Source organism: Canis lupus, chromosome 8 (assembly GCF_003254725.2).
Source record: "Canis lupus dingo isolate Sandy chromosome 8, ASM325472v2, whole genome shotgun sequence".
NCBI lineage: Eukaryota > Metazoa > Chordata > Mammalia > Carnivora > Canidae > Canis > Canis lupus.
In genome coordinates this window covers 5,759,583-5,777,937 of record NC_064250.1, presented here as the reverse complement: position 1 = coordinate 5,777,937, position 18,355 = coordinate 5,759,583, and the positions used below count along the sequence as shown (strand labels likewise).

The 18,355-nt window shown below is 35.7% G+C and overlaps 1 long non-coding RNA gene across 1 annotated transcript in view; it reads right to left on the bottom strand.

Annotated features, from left to right (window-relative positions):
- Nucleotides 1-550: 550 nt before the first annotated feature.
- LOC118355531 (uncharacterized) overlaps nucleotides 551-18,355 on the bottom strand; it is a 28,151-nt gene continuing 10,346 nt past the window's right edge. The window contains exons 2-3 of the long non-coding RNA XR_004818187.2: nucleotides 2,458-2,492; nucleotides 551-722 (exon numbers count right to left, since the gene is read on the bottom strand). This is a non-coding gene — a long non-coding RNA (uncharacterized LOC118355531). The remainder of the gene's footprint in view (nucleotides 723-2,457; nucleotides 2,493-18,355) is intronic.

The window sequence follows — 18,355 nt, the reverse complement described above, 5'->3', positions numbered from 1 at the left end:
CACTGTAAACAAGAATGTTGTATCTCAGTGGGTTATTTTCTGTTAATGACCTGTGATACAGTATATAAATAAACCAGAGAGTCATCCACAGGTGCAGTTTATTAGAGTTATTGCACTGTGGCTTGGGTAATGTTCCTCGGTTCTTTAAAACTTTGCTGCTTTGAGAAGCAAAGGGGCCAGCTAGCTGGCAGTTTTGAAAGAGAAAAATGAGCCCGTCAATTTGCAATGGATGGAAGCCCAGCCTAATAATCATCATTTTAATTTCTCAGTGTCAACATCTAGGTTGCAGTATGACTTAAAAAATTCCACTAAGCCAAATTACCCAGATAAAGCAGTCTGGTCTAATAGCTGTCTTGAGCAGGAGTGGAGAGAACACACAATGGTCCCTCCCCACACATAAAAAATAAAACCACAGGAAAAAACACACACTGTACTGCTCAATTAGAACAAGAGGGATTGTTTTGGGCTACACACAGGTGCATAATGAAGACCGATAATGATAGTTTATTAATGAATTCTCATAACCCCTGGTGAGGTAGGTGTTATTAAGATTCAGGTTCACATGGGGCAATGGAGGCTAAGTAACTCACCCAGGGCCACGCGGTGAATCAGTCCCTATGCGGGACACAGAGACGCCAAATTAGCTCCTGCCACACGGGCTCTAACGACTGGATCGTGGTTTGTCTTTGTCTTGGGATGAAATTAGCAGAAGCAAATTGGAGCTGAAGAGTCAAGAGATAGAAGGAATATTTGGTGATGGTTTCAGAAGGGAACGGAGAGGCAGTAAAGGGCTCTAAGGACATTGTAACATGCTTCAACGAATAGATAGGTAGCTTCTGGCTTTGAAATACATTAGGAACTGATTCTGCAACACATCACAAGCATTCAGGACTTGGAGCAGACGAGAGAAGGAGCAGAGGTAAAGTGACAAGTACAGAAGAGGAGGCTGATGTTCTGGACAGTCTATAGATATATTATGCAATGTGCTTACAACATAATGTTCTGGGTGAGCTATATACTATTACACAGTATTAATTGAGCTCTAGAAACTTACCTTGTTTGTCATGCTGTATAGAGAAGCTGCAGGCTTCTACCTTATTAACCGTAGCAAATATTAGGAGATATTCCTTTCTTTCTTTGTTTTCTTATTATTCATAATAATATGAATCATGTTCACTTATAAATATTTATAATTATCTATCACTCATATTGAAAAAAAAATCTAAATTTTTGCCACGGGTATCCAGGATGACTCAGTTCTGAACTTACAAAAGCAGTCCATGCATAACAAATCTCCAGTAATTTCAGATGGTTAATTAGTGCCTGCACAGCCATACCTGTCACCAATATGATGAGTTTCACTTTGATGCATCTCATTCTTCAGGTTTGTTATAGGTCCTTTATCAGACAGACATACTTTTTTCTCTTTGCCGTGTTTGTTCTAGAAATATTTCTGTTTAGTGGAACCCCATGATCCGTTAGCTCCGCTGTTTTATCAAATATATCAAAAGCATGAAATCTCATGCCATTGCACAAAAGTAGTTTGGTGAGTTAGCATTCCAGTGCAGTTCATTCAAATTTACTAAATTCAGCTGAGAGTGAACTATTGATGCACAATCTTTGAAGCAAAATACTAGTGTATAGATTGCACAATAGCCAAGTCCTAGCTATCCCCAGTCACATGTCTTATTGTCTTATTTGCCATCCATGAGATCGCCATTTTTTAAGTCTAGAGGCATAATTATTATTCACCTAGAGAATACCTGTTACTTGAGATGCTTGGATGCTTTTCCTTTGTTGTTATTTTAAATAAGGGAAGCAAAGCTATCAGTGTGAAAATCATACCTGGAGTTCTCTACTTCTTTACACACCTCATCACTCCAGTATTTCTCAACAATATATACTTCAGGGAGCTTGATAGTCAAGAAACCAGAGACCTGTGTCCATAAGCACTTCTTTCTATATGGGTTATTTATGGAGTTATATCTTTATAGTCTCCTTAGCGATTAAATACCAAGGCATGGTTAGGATCGTTATAGAGAGAAAGGACATTTATAATAATGACTTCAGACTTTCTCACTTTATGGAAGCTCTTAAATCATTATCTAATATTAAATCAAATGACCATTTGGTATTATAGTTTTTTGTTTGTTTTTGTTTTTTTTTCTGGCAAGAAGGAAGAAAAACCTATAATACTTGTTTACCACCAGGCAAGCTATAACTTTTTTAAAAAAGGGACAGATACATCAAGTATTAATTGTGTTACTTCTTTAACAAATGATATTTAAAACTTATAAATCACAGTGTCTGTCAGGTGCATGTGTGTGTCTCAGAACTGGCCAACCCAAGTTGTCATCCATTAGAGTTTTACATTTTTATTATTTCATCCCTAACTTTCATTTTTACTAATTTAGTTTCTAACTTACTAAATAAGAACAGAGAAATGAAAAATCTTACCTTTTGTCTGCTTTGAGAAATGACTTCAGTGACATCTGAAACAAATGTTTGTATATGCTGGATTAAATGCATGTATGGATGTATATTGACATACATCATTTTTTCTTAGTGACGTATATAACATACTATTTCATTAAAAAATTAAAACTTAATAGAAAAAAAATATCAGAAGGGCCTCCAAAGGTTAAAGTGGCAAGGTAAGTCATTGAGGGAATTAAATGGCTCCTCCCTATTGCTTCAGTTGAAGGTTCTGGGAGCACCACACACCAGGAGGTATAGGGCAGAGAGTCTGGAGGTCTCAGGAGAGGTTGGGAGGAAATGACCTGCCAGAGGGAAGCATCTAGGTGGACCAAGGGAGAGGATGGACTGATGCTGCAGATGAGTCCAGGATAGCTTGTTCTATTGTTCTGCTGCATAGTGCCTGTATAGTTTTCTTTTTCTGCCTTTATGTTGCTTTATTACCAACATGCCTGGTTTTCTCTGGAACTGATGAGGAATTTTGGTCCCAAAAGCTTAGCTTTTGAAGGGAAATTAGAGATTTATTCAAACTGGCATCTAATACCCAAATCCTTAACATATTTTTCTTGCTATTTAGAAACCTACCTCTACCTGAATACTTGCAGTGAGAGCAAATTTACTGAATTTAAATGTAATGTTACGAATTCTGCCTCCCTTTCTTCATCTGTCTAATTCTGCCTTATGCAATAACTACAGCAAAGGTCATTTCAGGTGTCATGCTTCAGAGTTTTGAGGGAGCCATCCCTGGTGAGTTCCTCCTTTCTGACCTGAGATGCCATGTTGTTACCAGTTCTTCAGGTCACATGGTCCTGAAACCATCCTTATCTTCCTGGGTACTGTTTCCTGAATGCACACTGATTCAACAAGATAACAACATAAAGATATTTTCTTTATTTTTAAAATTTTAAAAAAGTTTTCAAAACATTTGAGAGAGAGAGAGAGTAAGAGAGAGAGCATATACACAGAAGCAGGGAAAACGGCAGAGGGAGAGGGAGAAGCAGGCTCCCTCTTTAGCATGGGAGCATGACTTGAGCTGAAAGCAGACACTTAACCCACTGAGCCACTGTGTGCCCTACAACAGATGTTTTCTATGAATGGAGATAATCTTCCAGATATGGTATAACTCATATAGTGTATAATAAGGATATCAATTGCTAAGGTTTAGATATCACACTCCTACCAATGACATTTGAATTTGCTTAAATGGTGATGAGCCGTATTACAGAATTGACTCAAAGAAAACATAGGGGAGGAAGAATAATGTTTCCTCTACCCTTCCCAGTTTTTGGCTGAAACCCCTTCCATCTCCCATAATGGAGGAAAACAAACATATTTAATGACATGTATATCTCCTATATACATGGGAGAGACACAGGAAAACTGAGTAACTTCCTGAAATGGCCCAAGCTTATAATGTAATAAGCTCATGAAGGGTAACAAAATCTACCACCCAAAAATGTGTCTCTGGCATAAAGTTTATCTTGAGCTGATTGTTTTTAAGTAACTGCAGACATAGGAAAAGCTCCGAAACTGGAGTAAGCTGGCCTTTTGTGCGACACCTTTAAATTACAAGGGAAATAAGATCTCACCTGAATGTGTGTCAATTTCTGCATCCTACACTTTGAAGCATATTGGTATACTATGGTGTTTCTTGGGTGAAAAACAAAAAGTAGTTAGGGGATTTAAGCAATGTCCTGTGAAGAACTGTCAAAGGAATTGTGGAGGCAGCATGAAGAAGAAATGATGTCTAGCTATTTCTTTTGAAAGTTCTCTGCAAATATCTGGACAACTGCCATCCGGGATGGTAAAAGTGAAACTTACTGATACATGTTAAAATAAGGCAAAACTGAACCCAATATCAAGAAGACTTTTCTTATTCTTATTTCTTATTATATGTATATTATTTTATATATATATAAAATATATTTTTGAATATATATATATTTTTTGAATATATATATATATATATATTCAAAAGTGGTATAGGCTATTTGGGGCATTAGCTACCTGTCCCAAATAATTTAAAGAGTAGAAAGTTACTGACTGAAGATACTGTTAAAGGCATTAACCTGTCTGGTATGGCCCTGGACTAAATTAGTTTTTCATATTAATGAGTTTACAAATATTTTTTGGAAACAAATAACATTAACATTTTTCCTCATTAAATGTTATTTTATTACTTTGGCCCAATAATTATTTTGTCATATCTTGTAATTTGGTGTCAATGTTGTTTTTATGTTTTTATTTAAATTATTGATATACAAGTGGTAGTAATATATTTCGGCATCACTTATTCAACACTTCATAGCATGTGAAAACCTATAAAGGAAACAATTGTTAAGGACACATTTTACCATTTTATTCTAAAGATATGGAAGACTTTGCTCATTGTTTTTCAATCACAGTCTTTGATCTACCATCTTATAATGATATAGTAATCCAAGGACGAAGCAAGAAGGCTAGAGGAAGGTGGTTTGGTATGACCCTATCTGCCCACTTGTGCTGACTGGTGTTACCAGACAAGGGACTGTTGCCCAATGTGCAGTAAGCCAAACATTGACACTGGTTAACCAGCTTCAGAGAAAAAGAGTTTTATTGCAGGGTGTCAAGCAAGGAGATAGGAGAAAATTTCCCAAATCCACCTCCCCTAAGAGTTAGGGTGGGCATAGATTGAGGATAAAAGTGTCAAAATGTCCTGGGCTTGTAGGTTGAATGGAATATGCTGATTGGATATAGGGACAAAGGGAGGTGTTCTCCTTTTTGGACATGTGCATTAAGGAATTGCCTCCTTATGGCATTCATGTTAAAAAAAAAATGGCAGCATAAGCCTGATGAACAGGGGGAGATTTTGGGATGTGCCATCACAGAAGTTACTTTTGTTCACTCCTAGTCTCTTCTCAGTTGAAAAAGACTTTTCAGTTTGCTCCAGTCTTAGCTGGTCTTATCAGTGGTTGGTCTATTTTGGCAAAACAGGCTTGTAAATCAGTCAGATTAGCCATAGTTCTCTCAGGGTAGGATAGTCAAGCATTTGTTAATTTCACATGTCGATATATGTGTGTTAATCTCTGACATAGGACCCATTGGAAGATGTGGCAGAGGTTGAGGGATAGGGTCAGGGCACAATGGACTTCCAAGTCTTGGGTTGGCTAAAGGGGGACAGATCTTTTCAGAAGAATCCTCTGGGATTAAGCTGTGACTGTTTAGTCTGAGATGTGCAAATAATGAAGGGAGGATAGCTAGGATTGCAAAATGAAGCAGTGGTTTGGAGGGGGTTGAAGATATAAGATGATAGAACTTCCACATCTAGAAAATGACAGAAGTAAGAGTGGGCATAGGGTGGTAGAAGCTCTTGGTCAGCTCTGGAGTGGACAATGTAAAGGGAGGGTTCTGTTTGGGAGATGTGTTCAAAACAAAATTCATGATCAAATCAGCTTCTGCTCCAGCATTCACATAGATATGGACTTATTGACCCTCAGAAGACTGAGAGTGTGTCTAATGGCAGACACAATTCATTTGTTCTGTGATGTTTTGTCTGCAATATACTTTTCCTCCTTTTGTAGATTAGGATATTTATACATTTCTGATCCTAATTATCATCTTTAAATATCCAAAGCTTTTCAAATATTCTAAATAGTGACATAGATAGCATTTTCAAATTCAGTCCATGATGTATAACATATTTTGGACCTAGACATTTAAATAATTTGGTTAAAAGATCCCACTGCATCCTAGAATCCCTCAAACATAAAAGGTGCTGAACTACTACAGTTTTTTTCTTAAAGTTAGTGCTAACTTTCTCTTTTAACATGAACCTGAGATAAGCCATTAGTTATATCTCACTGCTACTACCACATCCCCTATGTCTCTACTGAGAATGAATATTTTGTGGCTTTATTATTATTTTGTGACTTGAGTGTAATTACATAAAGAAATGTCAGAAGAGTAAAATATCACCTGTGGTTAAGAGTGGGAAGAAGAAGAAAGGGAAGCATCTGTCAATAATCGAGAATGGGATTATGGTAGATACTTCAATGTGGTACATCTATGAAGCATGTTACTTAAGGGTAGAATGTTAGAATCACCACCAGATAAAATGTGTGTGTGAGGAGAGAAGACAAATTGTTGAAAGTTTCTAGTGATCATGATGAATAAAAGCAATGAAAAAATAGAGAAAAATTGCATAGGGCAATACTTGAATATCTTAACCATGCATTGATCAAGTGGGTTTCAATTAGGAAGAGAATATAAGTATTGACTGAGATGTTGGTCATGAACAAGCTAGAATACACCAAGAAAAGCAGAAAGTTAAAGATAAATGAAATATTAAGAAAGTTGTTTCCACAAAATTTAAGGAGCATCATGGTATAAGGTTTTAGAAAATCTATTGGAAATGGGCTTATATAGGAAATGATGCAGCTGAAAATCACATTGATGGGTTTGACAGGATAATATAAAAAAATAAACCCTACACACTGAGGAAGTTTATCACGCTGATGTGCTAGTGCTGTTTTCCTACAAAAACTTTAAACATAGCCCATGAGAGAATACCAACAGAATAAGAATAATAAAAGATCGGTTTTCTAGAAGTCATTTCTGTGGACACACACCACCTGAAGATGTCAAGGATTGCAAAAGTTACCATGAGATATCTAAAACAAATGTGCAATTTACCTATATATTATCATATGGACAAGAAATATTTTCTAGCAGCACAAGCACATTACAGGAAAGATAGAATGGAAAAAAATCCATAAAATTTTATTGTTTCTGAATGCAAATATCTCTCTTGAGCCTCTTATAAAAAGAAATTTTTTGGCCTTTAATCTCTCTCAATGAGGCACACAGACTTGTGCCTACACAATCTTCCTCTGTCCCACTCCCAACTGATACGAATGATAGGAGGGGAAATAATGTTTTCCCTTTACTATCTTAGATTTGTTAGCTGGAGTCCTATAGATTAGACTGCCAAAAGGTAGAGTACCTAGAGAAAAACAAAGACAAGTTACATGTGGATCACACATGCACAGGGGAGCACTCAGAGATGAATAACTCAAAGGGGTAGTTAGAACTCGGGCTTATATAGCATCTTAGCAAGAGAACAATAAATGTTTAGCAAAGTGACATGACAAAGAAAAAGGACTTGAGTTTTTAAAGTGGCAAATTGTGGGAAGGTAGATAGATGAGGGAACCGATGGACAATAAGGGCAAATTAGTAAAGTTTATCAGCTAGATTCCTTTAGTATCCTCTCTGGGCTGATAAGGTTAGCTTTTGTGTATATATACATCTCACCTTTATAAAATCTAAAAAAAATTGAATTTTGAAATATGTCTGGCCTGTTAGTTTTCAGATGTAGAGTTACATATATTTATTTTCTATGCAATTATTTATTTATTATCTCACTACTAGATTATAAGCTCTGGGAAAACAGCAACTATATCTGCTTTGTTTTTATTTTATTAATAGCACATTTCCACATTCCTGGTAGGAAATAAATAAGAATGAGTTAAAATGAGATGATACTCAAATTTTCTTCTCTCCTATCCTAAGGTATAATTCCTCTTTATCCTATTTTCTGACCCCAGTTTGAAGGCCACTCACGTTCCTGTAGATGATTATTGGTTTGTATGCTCTCAAACACTGATATCCTGATGTCCTTTTCCCTGAGCATCAGACACATCCCTCTCTTTTTTTATTAGTTCTACTGTTGAGAATGTGGATTTTGAAATCTTGTTTTCCTTTTTTTTTTTGAATGCTTCCCCCACTGAATCTTAGATCATGTTGCGTTCATTTTTAAAAAATTATTTAAAAAAATTTTAAAAATAATTCATAAGTTAATGCCAATCTTTTGTGTGTATTCTTGGTTTTGTGTCCCCCTTTCAAATTATGCACGTCAGTTTAAAATTTAAATTAATCAGATAGCCTTCTGAGTAACTGCAGGATTTCTTGAAGTACTTTTTTCTCACTGATCATTTACAGTTGTATAATTTCAATGCCATTTTCTTGAATTTCTTGCATAAATCACATTCTTTCCCAGTCTCTTATCATGGTGCCATGCTAATCTTTTCTTTAAATTTTTGAAATGTATGTTCCTAACATGAAGAGAGAATTGAGTTGTTAGTATTCACTAGATAGTTCCTAGCTTTTACCAATAGTATCTCATTCAATCCTTATAGTGACCTTAAAAGTTGGTATTCTTATTTTTGATGAGGAAACAAAAACTCAGAGAGATTAAGCAAATTTTCCAGGTCTTCTTAATTCCCAAATCATGTACTTTCACTCTGTTACACACTACTTATACATTCTGCCACATCTAGTGTTATCTTCATTTGTTGTCATGAATTCCTCATTAACTATGTCACTCCTACCCAAGTTCCTGTATCCTTGAATTAAGCCTGTTTTGTTTTGTTAAAATAATACCCATATCCAGGAGGCTTTTTGCATTATTTCTTTTGTCTTCTGTGAGATTGTAACTCTCAAAAAGTTATGAATTTCACTTATTTTTGTTTATTTTTCCAGTAGAATTGAAACCTCTTGTCTCTGTTCAAGTTTGCAAACTATTTGAAAAGGAAAATTGGGAGTAGGAAACTATCAGTTGTTGAGGTTAACTATGGCAAACACTATACTAATTACTTAATATTCATTAGCTCCTTCATTTTTTAGGAAACATATATTATTTTCTACTAGCTGTTCTCTTCCTTTCCATTTAATTGAATTAGAGTGCTTCTTTCAAAGAAATGTGATTAGGCAAATCTCCTTCCCAACATTGCCCCCACTTCCTCTTCCTCATACATACTCAATAAACAAGAATACTACTACAAAGTACCAACTCAGGATTTCTAAGAGTTGGCATAGAGAATAAAGGACCCTTGCTATGGACAACTAGAACTTAGTTGTTGCTATGGACAACTAGAACAACTTAGAATATTAAGGTGATTCTTAAGGAAAACACTGAGGTTTTCCTTTCACTCTTAAAAAATATATAATGAAAAGGTAGTATAGGTAGGAGATAATATTTAGAGAAGACTCAGAAATGTATTTTCATTTAGGTAGTAATAAATTTTTTTGTGAAATCTCTCTGTTACCTTTGGTACAGGACATTATCTAATCCGTGGGCATAGAAAATATCAGTAGGCCAAAAAAAATCTTCTTAGGTTCTGTTGGCCAAATGGCCTTTTTCTCATGTGGCCATGGCTACAGAGGTATTGGATTCTGCTAAATAACATTCCTCTACCAAATCTGTATCTTTGGAAGAGGTGATATATTTCCATTGTCTCATTACAAACAAATTTCATGTCATCAAGTTTCAGAGGGTGTAAGATAAAATACATTTCCTTGTTCAAAATTTCAAGTTAACTTTGTTACCTATAGAATGGCATATATTCAAAGAAAATCAGAAATCTATTTTTCTATTATATTTTCTGATATTGTTACCTGAGAATCTGTGAAAAAAACCTCTACTATGCTAATAGAGTCAATCACATTTTGTCATCCATTGTAGCTAATGTTTCAGATTTATTTATGAATGTAATGCATTGTTCTTTCCTGTATACTAATCATCTCCCTTTAAAGTTTTGATCAATTGAGCAACTTACTTGCCAACCCTAGTGCTCCTTCTATGCTTTCTCTTATATCTGGGAAACAATTTTATTTATTTATTTATTTTTTTAATTTATGATAGTCACACACACACAGAGAGAGAGAGAGAGAGAGAGGCAGAGACATAGGCAGAGGGAGAAGCAGGCTCCATGCACCGGATCCCGATGTGGGATTCGATCCCAGGTCCCCAGGATCGCGCCCTGGGCCAAAGGCAGGCGCTAAACCACTGCGCCACCCAGGGATCCCTATCTGGGAAACAATTTTACTTTCAGGAAGATAAAGCTCTAATGAACCCTTAGGAATCCTTTGTTCAAAGATGTCCAGTCCACCAGGGATCAGCTAAGAAGGTGTCTGAAGTGTGAATTACTTACTGATTAGAAGCCAACACTAGTTTTTTTTTTCCCCCTATTTTTTGAGGTCAACAATCAAATTCAAACCCAACATCATGTTTTAAATTCCACACAGCACCAAAGCCCCCCTTTTAAACAAAGCCACTTGTTTTTTTCTTGCGTGCTGAGAAGAATATTTCAAATTCACAGCTTTCAAACTTTGTGGTAAATGAAAAATAATGCTTTAATAAACCTTGACCCTTTCGCAAATAGTATACCATTAGTTGGTTTAAATAATGCACTTGCTGACTCCTAAGATCTAAAACGCATTTTATGGACAATGTGATTATTACTAAATGGTAGTTGAATTATTAGGAATTAGAAGGTTTTAAAACATTTTAAAGCATTTTAAGCAGTTTTAAAGCATTTAAAATACAAAGAATACAAAAGAGTGGTGAGTTAACCTCTTTAGTTCTTCTTTTCATTGAACTGAAGAAAAATTTAATTAACTGGCAAAAATATGGGAAAATCCATAACCATATATACCTTGAGCTTCTTTCTCATTAGACAATAAACAACACCAGCTGAGATGCTATTTAGACCAGATGGAGCTTAGTATGAATGAGGAGTCAGTTTTCTTAGGTGGCATGATAAACAGAGCAGTTAATTTTTGTACATGTGAAGATACATCTCCAAATCTTTGTCATGACTTGTTTCTCCACTCCTGGCATGAGAGTCCTTCTTAGGAAATCGTCAATACTTATTAAGAAAGAAATTCTTTATGTTGAGGTGAGAAGTGAGGGAGAAGGAGAGAGGGAAAGAAAGAGAGAGCTAAATCAATTATACAAGGAGGCCATTAGACTGATGTGGCTCTAATGCGCTGGCAGCCTACCTGAGTAAACAAACCAAAATCTAAGCTTGTAAATGTCTCAGGGCTGTAAAATCAAAACAATATGGACAACCAATCACAACCGCCAACTAGGCTTCAAGGTATAGCTAATCAATAATTTCCTTACTTTGCTTCTACCTTTTTGACGTAAAAATTCCTCCTGTAGATAGAGAATTCCTAACCACTTCTGGTTTGGTGCTGCCCAATTCAAATTGACTTTTGCTGAAAAAAAAAAAAAAACTCTCAAAAATTTTTAATATGCTTCAGCTTCTAACAGAAAGAAGGAAGGAAGGTAGATACAATGGGAGGAAATCATTAAAAGGTAACAAAAACACTGATAGTTTGCTTCTTTCCCTCTCCTAAATAGAAAATAATTGTTACTTTGTGTCATTAACATATGGAGGTCACCATTATTTAGTCAGTTTCATTTTCATGTTAATGGCTGTTATTTAAAAGTTTCAGGGAACTCAGAGTTTGGTGTCATCTGAGGTTAGGTTGAAATGTCCTAAAAGCACTAGTTTGTAAAGCTGCTATAATTTAAACTAATACCACTGGTTGGTTCATCTTATGCAAAAGAAATACAGATCTCCCTGAAACCTTCTATTTTTCTTTCCTGCCTACCTTCTGCTTAGGGAACTGAATAGAAACTTTAAAGCTTAAATTAAAAGAATCTTCTCTCATTCAATTTGGAGGTGGGAAATTGGAGATTGCTTCGACTGGAGAATTTTCAAAGGCTTGATACCTAAATGTATTCTTTGGGTTGATTTTTCCCGATGATGCGACATCATTTGAATACACTGAAGCCTCATCATTTACCAGGTTGGTAATAATTTTGATACAAAAATAAGTCTCCGTAGGAATGCAGCTTGAACCAATAACAAGCAACAGTGCTTTCTTTGTGATAAATTGACACTAAAGCCCAATCCTGAAAATCTCTTATATTATTTAGAGGAGCAGTGATCAAAGACAGAAGAGAAGAAAGAGCTGGCAGCCTCGTATATTCTCCACTGATGCTGAGATAGTGTCAGTAATAGGTAATGCAGTTACTACCGGGGAGAGCTGGAGAGCAGCTTTAAACTTCACATTCATATATCTTCTGGAAAAGTCAGGGCAGGAGTGAAAAAAAAAAAAAAAAGCATAGTATCTTCCTGAAGTTCTTTAAAACTAGCTATACAAATTGCTGCTCCCCAGTAGGATGAGGGCAAATATAAATTTAAGTAGAACAAAACAAAATAATTGGAATGTCACTGGAATGCTGATGGGAATGATAAGAAAATTCTAAGGGTTGGCTAATGAGGATGGTTTTAATCCAGAGAGAATCTAATCACTCTCTTTCCCAATTTATACAACACTGTTGTCAGGCTACTCTTCCTAAAGTCTGATTTTCTCCACATCACTTTTTGCTTAAAATTCCCTGTGCTTTCTCATGACTTTATAGACTCTAGTGTCACAGGTAGCTCCACCAATTTATTGGACACATTAAAAAATTAATGACCAAATTTAAATCTCATCATATAAAAAGTTTATTTACTTATTTATTTTTATTTTAAAGATTTTATTTATTTATTCATGAGAGACAGAGAGAGAGAGAGAGACAGGGAGAGGCAGAGGGAGAAGCAGGATCTATGTAGGAAGCCTGACGTGGGACTCGATCCCGGGTCTCCAGGATCAGGCCCTGGGCTGAAGGTGGCGCTAAACCGCTGAGCCACCCAGGCTGCCCTAAAAAGTTTATTGACAACAATCTATACTATAGCTTCCTAAAAATTTAAAACATTATAGCTCGTGTAACATATACCATTATAGCAGATCTTAATCATTATCAATAAAATATTAATTCATTTATATATTCGCATTTTAATTATGAAAATAAATATTTTCTTTGCAGATAGGACAAATGATTCTATGATCCAACCCTCCATAACACTCATTTGGCAGTGCTTACAAGTAAAACATATTCCCAGTTTATTCTTCTCTATATATTGCAGCTTAGTAATCATTTGAAGTGACTAGATCCATTCAATTATTTTTATAGTGTTGTTTCACTCATGTTCTTTTTTTCAGTTTTTCTTTTTTCAGTATTTTCTATTGATTTTACAACAAAGTTTCCATTTGGTTTTATAATCTATATGATCATATTCCAACACTTTGCTTCATGTTTTCTCAGTAGTCTTACAAAGGTTCCATTTATGTTTATGCTTCTTAGACATTAAAGCATTTAAGTAAATAAAAGTTCAGAAATGTATGCAATTTTATATGTCATATTCAATTAAATTTAAATAAACTTGTATAAATAGTATAAGATCAGGGGAATCATTTTACAAATTGGAGTATAGACTCTACCGTTTGTACTTATAACATAATAGTCTTTTAATTAAAGGGCAGAGGCACATACATATATAAGTACATGTGTATGTATCTGTATATATCTGTTGACATTAATTGATATATATTTTTCTTTTCCTCCTTCTTTTCTTCCTTTTTTCCTTCCAGTCAATTGCACTGGAAGTGTGAATTTCGGATGACTCATGACTTTTGAGTCTGTAAGCCACCTAGTCCAGCTTAATGCTAGTTAACTTTTCTATATAAAACTTCTACTTTAATTGGAGTGTGCTGTCTCATAACAAGACAGTCTTCCTGCTTCTCCACCTTGCCTATATTATTTCTCCCATAGCAGTACCCAACTTTCTGTTTGCTCTTTCCAGAACTACCCAGTCTACCTTGGTCCCATCTGTCACACTCCAGTCTCATAGATGCCTTCTTTGATCTGAAATCATGTCATCCATCCCATTTTACACGTATTCAGAGTCATACACATGTGCTTTGCTGAAGGCTTGCTTTGTTATGCAACTACCCATACCTTAATTTCCTGCCTCCCCAGCTATATTCTGAATCCTAAGAGGACAAAAATGTGGGCATTCCACTTTTATAGCACCTAGTAATAATTGGTAACTCATGGGGAGTAGCTGTTGTAGTAGTAGATGACTGATAGAATAGCAATAAATTTTCCAGGTTGTGTGGGGGCTAATCAAAGTTGTTAAGATTTATTTGTTTTTGATATTGTAGTTCTTTCTTTAAATGGAACAAATAAAAAGGAAGAAAAAGCAGAGGACTATTGCCTCTAACATCATGAGAATGTTCTAGGCCTTTGCTGGAGATATTCTACAGTCTTGAAGATTAATCCTTGTCACTGGCTGTTTTAATCATACCACCATCCTGGGTTTTATTTTCTTATGCTGAAAGCTGAATAAGAACATAGTCCTTCCAGAATAGTAGCAGAATAGGCTAGGTAAATAGTATAACTTTTATTTCTCTATTTTTTAAAAATAAATATTTTATAACAGAAGATCTAGATTTACAAAAAAGGTGCAAAGATAGTATAGGGAGTTCCTATATGCTATACACCCAAGTTTTGCTTCTTATTAACCTCTTATATTAGTGTGGTACATTTATTTCAACTAATGAACAAATGTAGATATATTTTTATTAACTAATGCCTTCTTTTCTATTCCAGGATACCATATAACATTTAGTAGTCATGCTCCCTTAGGTCCTTATTGGCTGTGATTGTTTCACAGACTTTCCTTATTTTTGATTCATGATAATTTTAAGGAACTGGTCATGTATTTTGTAGGCTGTCCCTCAACTGGGACTTACCTGTTGTTCTGATTAGATTGGTGTTACGTGCTTTGGGAGGAAGACCACAGAGATTAATGTAATTTTTATCATGTCATATCAAGCGTACATGTTATTAACATAACATCACTGTTGATAACGTTGATCACCTGACTGAGATAGTTTTTGTCAGGTTTTTCCACTGTAAAGTTAGGGGATAATTTTTCAAAGAGGAAGGAGAATTGAAGGATGGAAAAGACCACAAGAGATTAACTTGACGATTTATTTTGGGCTCTTTGGTTAAGGCATATAGCCACTTTCCTACCTAATTTTGAGAATGTACAAATGATTTCCTGCTTCCCTAGTTTGATATTCATTGTCGATTTGAGCTCCCTTATTGTTTTTGAACACCCCCTATTACCTGCTGTGAATATAGAATTGCCTTCTCAGCAATAAGTAGGCCCTCCAGGGTTATAGTCCTGAGAATATAGGCGAGATTGCAGCACCCTCAGGAAGCAGGCAAAGAACCTTCTGAAGCTACTGCTCTCTGGGTAGAGCAACTTAGAAGATGACTGGGTGACAACAGCCTTGAAAATAGAAGTTTTCTTTAGTTAGGATGGTGCTAATAGTAGGAAGGTTCTGGTTGCTTTATTTTGTTTTGTTTTGGATAAGTATTTTGGGCACCAGAGATATTGAAAAGGTGTTTGAGGGAGCTCCGTCACAGTAGCTAGGTCACAGTAGCTGAAAAGGACAGCAAGAACTGTAACTCTTTGTTGATAGTTCCTATGCCCCACAGGTTCCCCCGGTGTCCTCTTTGTGGGCTTTGAATGAAGCAGAACATTGTTTTCCAAAAATACTCCCACTTATATTATGATCATCATTGCCATTACCATCATTATTGCTATTCTCTGAATCACCCATCAGAGCAAACTTTCACATATTGACAGTGCCTGAGTATAAGCACTTTAGTTACTTTTTCAAAACAAGTGTCTGCAGGGTCATCCAGTCTTTGGAGCTTCATAGACAGGCCCTCCAATTATAGACAATGTTCTGAAATTACCTTTGTGTTACACAGATGCATTTTTTCACATTAAATGCAATTCCATGATGAGAGCAAGGCAAAGGGGGACATATATATTATTCCACAGAAGGTAAAATGATACTCAGAATGTCCTGATTCACTAGATGAGAAGTTAGGGTATTCTGGGAGCAGATATATTCCATGGAAGGCCAAGGTGTTTCTGTACACTCAAAAGTTTCAAATCAGGTGTTTATTGCCTAAAACATGTCTGAGAAAATTAATGAGGTAAGTTATTACCTACCCTGTCTGCAATTTTTCCATTACCAGCTATAAAAGCGGGTAGCAATCTCACTCTTCCTTGAAGGCATCATTCATTATAAATTACTTGCTTTCAATCATGAGAGGAATACAATGAAAAGGAAAGTACCAAAGAAGGTCTTCACTGTGCTTTGTTAGGAGACAAAATAGGAGCATTGAGCATTCATATTATTGTCAAACTTCCCCGAATGAGATGTTTTGAATTCAAATGATTAGTTGGTAACTGGATCCTTGGTATTATCTGAAACCAGACTGGTTTCTTTCTTATATTTTAAAAACTAATAAGAGCCGGAGGCATATTCTCCTATCTAAAGCAGTAACTCATGTTAGGATAGGATTGGAGAAGTATTTTCATTTGTATTTTGGCTAAGTCCTGCCTTTGTTACAACCAAGTGTTATTGAAGATGAAAAGTATGAGTAGGGAGAAAGTGTTCTCTATAGTTAACTCTGCTCCTGACTTGTCAGAGAGAACCAAAAGAGAGATTTATATTCCCTAGTATCATGCTTGGTTATGATTCCAGATTTCTCTTACAGTGGGCAAAAATCATTCTCTGTTCATGGCTGTCTGTGATCATGAAGGGGTCTTCAAGATGGCCAATCTATAACTTTGATTGCCATGACCAATCATGTAGATACCTCAACTTTGATCCAAATACATTTGTATGTACAGATGAACTTTGCTACATGATTGTCAGATTTCTTCCTTATCTTGTGCTATTTAAATCCAGACTTAAACTTCTATATTACATTTAGGAATATACAACTGCTTTACATAGGACTCCTAGGTAAAATAGGCAAGACTTTGAGACCAACATTCAGTCCTATGGAGACAACAAACTTGCGGAGATCATGGAGCACAGAAGTTCCTCAGGATATTGCTTGTGATGAGATGTGAAATACTAATAATTTAATATTGAAATTAGGGAGAAGAAATAAAGATACTCAAAGAGCTTATCAAAATTAAGTGCAGGACTAATTAAGGCCAACTTGACTGCTATTATTTCCTCTTACACTGAATATAACCTCCCACAGGCAGTAGGGCTGCCTGATGAATGTTCTCCTTAGGAAATGTGTGGTCATGTCTGATAAGCATAGGCAGCACAACATCATTTATTTTTATCAAAGCTCCCCAGGCAGGAGAAATTGATAGAGATTACCATTTAATCTGTAAGAACCAGGATCTTTATTCAGCAGTACTTATAATTTATGTACTTGAATATTTTGCTGTACTTAAAACCTTGAAATCTCCAAATATAAAAATTGCTGCTAGTTTTCTAAAGGTACTAGTGGTAGTAACAACTTACTCTTAAATCGATCTCCACTTTGGAACTGAATTCTTTATCCTAGTGACTAGAATACATTATATCTCTGCACCAGTAGTGCTTCATGAAGGATTAAAATATTGTAATTAACACTGTTTCTCTTTCTGGTTCATTTTCTCATTCAAGAAACTATCAGATTCTTCGCACCATACATTCTGCCAGAACTGGAGGTTATATAGCTTTTATTAGCTTAAGGTAGGCTTCACTCCAATAACAAAGAACTGCCAAAAATCTTTGATGCCTTTAATGACCAAGGCTTATATGTTGCTTGCATATGTTTTGAAAACTTGCTTAGATTCTGCTCCATGTCAATCTACATTTTGTAATTTAAACTGAAGGAGCAGCCCCCATCTACTCATGCCGGACTCATTCTAGTCAAAAAATTGCATGGGCAGAATCATGGGGAGAGCTTTTAAAATTTCTGCTTGGAAGTGCATATGTTACATTGATCAACATTTCATTGGCCAAATTAAGTCACATCTACAAGCCAATTGTCAGTGAGGTGGAAAGAATAATCCTTCTGTTAAGAGGTTCTGGAAGTGAGGGCCAGGGAATATTTTTGACAATAAGACAATTTACAACACTACCCTAGGGAGCTTACTGTCTAGATGGAAAGTTATGATACAAAAGTGCTGCAGGGCATGCAACAAGCAGAGTGCCATATTAGCATCTAGGTTCTTCGTCTTTCTCCCTATTAAGCATTTCAAATAAGTGCTTTTTTGGTAAATGTTTCTGTTTTTCTCATACTGAGTTAAGGCAGACATTTGCTAAAATAAAGCCAGTTGAAGCCAG